At 33.0% G+C, this 6,299-nt stretch overlaps 1 long non-coding RNA gene across 1 annotated transcript; it reads right to left on the reverse strand.

Annotated features, from left to right (window-relative positions):
• Positions 1-3,195: 3,195 nt before the first annotated feature.
• Positions 3,196-5,667, reverse strand: LOC144565404 (uncharacterized). The gene is made up of 2 exons (XR_013514888.1): positions 5,574-5,667; positions 3,196-3,271 (listed from the first exon to the last, which is right to left on the reverse strand). It is a non-coding gene; the product is annotated as an uncharacterized LOC144565404 (long non-coding RNA).
• Between the last annotated feature and the right edge of the window lie 632 nt (positions 5,668-6,299).

Genomic DNA, 6,299 nt, shown 5'->3' on the forward strand with positions numbered 1-6,299 from the left:
AATTTGCCAAACACTACCCAAATATTTGGCAAGATGGATGGGCAAGAGAAATTTAAGAAAGTGAGTCTTTAGCTTTTTAATTAAGCAAGCTCAATTGCTTAAGTTATGTCAGTTTAAAAATGAGAACAAACTTAAGAAAGTGAATAAAAAGAGGCTTAAGAAAGTAATTTTAAGCTTAAGGAAGTGGAGCTTAAAATTTAAGCCTATCCAATTTGCTGAACACCTTTTGTTATTACAATAAAATATTTCTCCTATCTGAATTTCGAACTCATATGCATGAATCTCCTACACAGAGACTATGTGTCTTTGTCACTAAACCAAAGGGTAGTTCTTAAAATTTGTAGTAATTATTACTTATCTATTATGAATCAGCAATCCTATTTAGTTCTTTAAACTTGAGTTAATTTTTCTAAACCTGGGAGTTAATTGCCGCGCACAGGGGAGACAGATAGCAATGTTATAAGAAATTTTTTTTTTTTTTCGGTTTTATGTAAAGGTGTTTTTTAATGAAATATTGAGTCAAGCTTTTCAACTTAAATATCATGATTTTTTAATCAGATTTCACTACAACAAAGTAAATATTTTTTTGCGAGGAAAAAAGCGTATTCATGACGGTAGTCCATCACAAAAAGAAAAAGCTGAACAATGAGGGTAGTCCGTCGCAAAAAATCACTTTTTTATCCTCGCAAAAAGTGTTTCATTCTTGTTGTGTTTTGAAAAAAAAAAATAGAGGAGATTTTTTTATTTTGTTTTGGTTGATAAAGTGGATTATATCGACCGATTTCATATGAAATTATCTTATAGTGTTTTTTGGTTGGTACCATACGACTTGTACCGCTTACAAAAGAAGAAAGTTTAACAATCCTGAAAAAAATAAAACCTAGTTCTATTTATAACTTTTTCCCTCGGGCAACAGCTTAGGCGAAGAAGAAGACGATTTAATGAACAAAGTTTCATTAAATTTATAGTTTTGAAGTATTAATATTTCTTGTTTTTCCGCTAAAAAAAGGCTAAACTAAACTAAATTATATGTCCCCTATATTAAATTTATAGTTTAGGGTTTAGGTCCCTATATTTTACGATTCTGCACTTGCTTTACCTTTTCTTTTTAAAACATTAAAAAAATAGTGAGTATATAAAGTTCTTTTGAGAATTGAGAGAGCCCAAATTTTTTAGTTACTATTTCAAAAAAAAAAGCCCAAATTTTTTAGTTACTATTTCAAAAAAAAAAAAAAAAAACAAATTCAATGTTATCAGGTACAGAGATATTATCTTAGCACCTGTAAGGGGTGGTTCTGCGCACTTTCAAATTATATCAAATTTTACTAAATTCTATCAAATAGTAGCACAAATACTATTTGCGTGCCTCCCCGTGCGCAAGAGCAGAACTAAAAAATTTAGATAGAAAGCTAAAAAAATAAGTAAAATGTATAATGTAGTAAGTGGAATTTATATTCAAGTCCTCCAATTAGGGTTGCAAATAAATTGAACCGAATTGAACTTATTCCAGTTTGAGTTTTGTTTGAATTAATTTCAAACTAAGTTTGGTTTGAGTTAATTTCGAATCGAATTTTTTACAAACTCAATTTCAAATCTTTTATGAACTTTTTTATGATAAGGAAGAGTGATCGTAGTCGCCGAAAGCGAGAGGTGAAAGTTGTCTAGGATTTTAGAACTGAGAGCGAGAGTTACGACTTACGAGTTATGACTTATGGCTGAGTGACCTTATATTTTAACTTTTAAGTCATCAACGAAAATCAACGGTTCACGTTACTTTGAGATTCTAACTAGAATAGTTTGCGAACCAATTCCAGTTTAAATTTGATTTGAATTAATTTCGAACTATTTCGAATTGATTTTTTTACAAACTTTTTCGAATCAAACTCGAATCGAATCACGAACAGTAACTTTAATCATTGCAGTCATGATGAGAGCTGAATTATATAAAAACTTAAAGAAGAAGAAAATTTAGTTAATTTTCAATGCACATAATTAAAAAAATTAAATTATAGAGGTGGCTTAATTAAAGAACTCTTTGAAGTACTAAGATCCATCTCTGTTTTTGAAAATGCGTAAATAATAAATATTTGCATACCTATTAATATTTTTTTTTCTAACTCATGTCAACTCTATGTTCTTTTTAGTGAAATAGTAACCGGACCGTTCAGATTTTGAAGAAAAGAGAAAAACAATATATTTTATCTCAAAATCTGAACTTTAAAAAATATTTAAATAGTTAAGACGAAGATAAATATATTCCTTCCGGAGAAAAGCAGATTTGGTTCCGATTCGAACAGATATTCAAAAAGATGCGTAATATAATATAGTATCCTGTATCCAGGAAAAGACAATAATAATAGCTGATAGCTACTGTCAGTTTTTCTCATAAAAAACAAAAAAACATAATAATTATGCCGCACAAAAATTAATGCAATTTACGCCGTGTACGATGGGGCAGTCGGATCGATCAACTTTTGTTCTGTTCAAATTCAATTCGGATCGATCTATTAAATCATACATTCATACGTATGAATATGACAGGCAACCGTTCTCTTCAATTTGAATCGATCTATCAATTTGGGTCCTCTGCGCTTCTCCACATGTGCTGTTTTTTTTTTTTTTTTTTTTGGAGAATTGTCCTTAGGCCTCATACACATACTATTTTCAGCCTTTAGCAGGGATCGAACCCACCCTTCCAAGAAAGAAGTGAGGTGTCTTATCAAGCTGCTATAAGCAGCAGTGACTCCACGTGCTATCAAATGATGAATTTGATGTGCTGTTTTTGTTCGCATTATTAGTTCCTCAACTGTTTAGTTATATACATGTGTTGTCTAACAACAAATAAGAGCTGAGATCTACTGCGATTCTCTTCCTCAATAAGAGCTGAGATTCGCTGCGATTCTCTTCCTCTCTGTCCTCCTCTTTGAAGACAGAGAGACAGAGAGAATCACAGAATCACAGGTCCAGTTAAGAATTAACATAAAAAATATCAGTCTTGTTCTCAATAATTACTGTCTTAAATTTACTTCGTCTTATTAATAAAAAATAAATAATTGACCCATATATGCACTATTCTCTTGTGCATAGTTAATGCAAGGGAAAAAAATAATGCTTTTGATTTACTTCGTTTCATTTGTGAAAAGCGAATGTGATTTTTTGTGACTTCATCCAATATGTGATCATAATTATAATGTATGATATTTTTTTTTTTCTTGGGAGGCTATTATTAGCATTAAATAAACAATATAAAAGCTGGATAATTATGCAAAACCTGAAATAAAAATTCATAAAAGACAATAGAAAAGAAGAAAGACACCACACTCCCAGAAATCTTCATGTCCCTCCCAATTTTATTGCTCATAAGAATTTAGTACATTGTATATATTTTTTACACAACCTAGGCATCTTTTTTTATACCCATCAGCATAGGTAAAATAAGAAAGTATCACAAGAATTTTTCTGTATATCTAGCATGATAATTTCCTAATACAAGAGAGCTAAAAACAAGAAATAAATCCAGAAGATGCCATATTTGAAAAAGATTTCTTGCCCTAGTTGTTTCACACCATCACATACTTGCCTTATAACAAATCTTGCCTTGTAAATACACATAAATATAGTAAGCAATATTTATTATTCCTTAACACTCCCCCTCAAGTTGGTATGTACATGTCAAACATACCCAACTTGACCAACATGTCATGAAATATGGTCCCTGACACAGCTTTGGTGAGGATATCTGCCAACTATTCACTAGAACGTACATGTGGAATTGCAATAACTTCTGTCTCAATTTTCTCTTTGATAAAATGTCTGTCAATTTCAACATGTTTCGTCCTATTGTGTTGTACTGGATTATGCGCCATATCAACAGCTGCCTTATTATCACACAATAATTTCATTGCCTGTCTTGGAGGATAGCCAAGTTCGGTAAGTAACTTCTTTAACCACAACAGCTCACAAATTCCCTTAGCCATGGCTCGGAATTCAGCTTCAGCGCTTGACAATGCAACCACACTTTGTTTCTTGCTTCTCCAAGTCACCAAATTTCCCCCTACAAATGTGAAGTAGCCTCCAGTGGATCTCCTATCACTACGATTACCTGCCCAGTCTGTATCAGTGTACCCTGAGATATTTAGGTGCCCATATTTTTTAAAAAATAAACCCTTACCAGGAGTTCCCTTTAAGTACTTCAAGATTCTCACAACAACACTCATATGTTCCTCACTAGGGTTATGCATGAACTGACTGACCTGGCTTACTGCATAAGCTATATCTAGGCGAGTATGAGACAAGTAGATCAGCTTCCCTACCAATCGTTGATACCTCTCCTTATTAGCTGGCACCTGGTCTTGAGTTTCTTCCATTTTATAGTTTGGCATCATTGGGGTATCTACAGGCTTGCAATCTAATAATCCTACTTCACCTAAGAGATCCAAGATATACTTTCTTTGTGACAATACAATTCCTTGTTTAGAGCGAGCTACTTCAATACCTAAAAAATATTTCAGTCTCCCCAAATTTTTCATCTCAAAGTCTTCAGATAATCTTTCCTCCAATTTCCTGATTTCTTCAGCATTATTTCCTGTAATTATCATGTCATCGACATAAATAATCAAAACAATTAGTTTATCTTGATCTCTTTTAAAGAAAAGTGTGTGGTCAGAATCTCCTTTGTTAAACCCATAGTGTTTCATGGCATGACAAAATTTCCCAAACCAAGCACGAGGTGATTGCTTCAAACCATACAGTGCTTTCTTCAAACGGCATGCCTTTGCTCCTTGAAACACAACTCCAGGAGGAGCTTCCATGTATATCTCTTCTTCCAGATCACCATGCAAAAAAAACATTCTTCACATCAAGAAAATCTTAGTGATCTTATCGGTCAAGGCATCAAGAAAATCTGTAGGCAAGGTAATGGTTTTAGGAGACTTCGGGGTTGAGGTCTCATCATCTAGGGCCATGGTTGGGAGTTACAGGAAGAGAGATAAGATTTAACTTTAAGTTAACTAGGGTGTCAAGGCTCTGGTAACTAAAAATTCAAGCCAAAGTAAAGTAAAGTAATTATCCAGAACAGCCAAAGTAAGAATAGTAAGAGGAGGTATAACGAGGTAGAAATACAAGCTAGACCCACTAGCTCACCTTCGGCATAGCCATCAGCAAACTAGAGAATCGAACCTGTGCTCTGATACTATGAAATAAAAATTCATAAAAGGCAATAGAAAAGAAGAAAGACACCACACTCCCATAAATCTCTATGTCCCTCCCAATTTTATTGCTCATAAGAATTTAATACATTGTATATATTTTTTTACACAACCTAGGCATCTTTTTTTATACCCATCAGCATAAGTAAAATAAGAAAGTATCACAAGAATTTTTCTGTATATCTAGCATGATAATTTCCTAATACAAGATAGCTAAAAACAAGAAATAAATCCAGAAGATGCCATATTTGAAAAAAATTTCTTGCCCTAGTTATTTCACACCATCACATACTTGCCTTATAACAAATCTTGCCTTGTAAATACACATAAATATAGTAAGCAATATTTATTATTCATTAACAAAACCATCTTTTATAATTCTCACGTGAAATAGTAAGAAATTATAAAATAAATTATTAACTTCAAAATAGGCAATGTGTCCTCCAATGAAGATGTTCTCTTGAAAGGTGGGAAGGGGTAAGGAAGGGTGTGTGTGTTTTACCACTGATGCAGCAAAGGAGTTATTATCAGATGCCAAAAGAAAATGATTTGGAAACAGAAATTTGGTCCACTAGGTTTGTCGGCACGTGTTGAATAATTTGGAAACAGAGCATCTTTTGAGTTTACTGCATCAATAAATTATTTGTGAGAGTGTTTAGGGTTTAGGGAATAGTGCATATCTGAGATGTACCATCCTGGAAGGCAGTACCAACGGTGAAAAAATGCATCACTGAGATGGACCAAATGGGGACCTCTGTGATTGTGAAATACACCTGAAGGTGTAGGCAGTAGGCTACAGCTATCTCACATGGTAGCAAACTGGATGAGAAGGCACATGCAGCATTTTGTTATTAAATGGCAAGTAGACAGTGAGCAACAAATGGAGCTGCGTAGGGAACTGGATTTTACTTCATTTACTTTTGATGTTTTTTAAATTTCTGAATTAATAGTTCTAGATGTAGTGTAAGATTTACTTTTCTGTTTTTATGTATTCCTCTAGCATTTTAGATCATGTAATGTAGAATGTTTTTTAATTCAATAAAATGCCTAAGGGCCTTCTCTCAAAAAAAAAATCAATAAATTATTTAACTT

The sequence above is a fragment of the Carex rostrata genome, chromosome 14 (genome assembly GCF_964058835.1).
Source record: "Carex rostrata chromosome 14, lpCarRost1.2, whole genome shotgun sequence".
NCBI classification, from domain to species: domain Eukaryota; kingdom Viridiplantae; phylum Streptophyta; class Magnoliopsida; order Poales; family Cyperaceae; genus Carex; species Carex rostrata.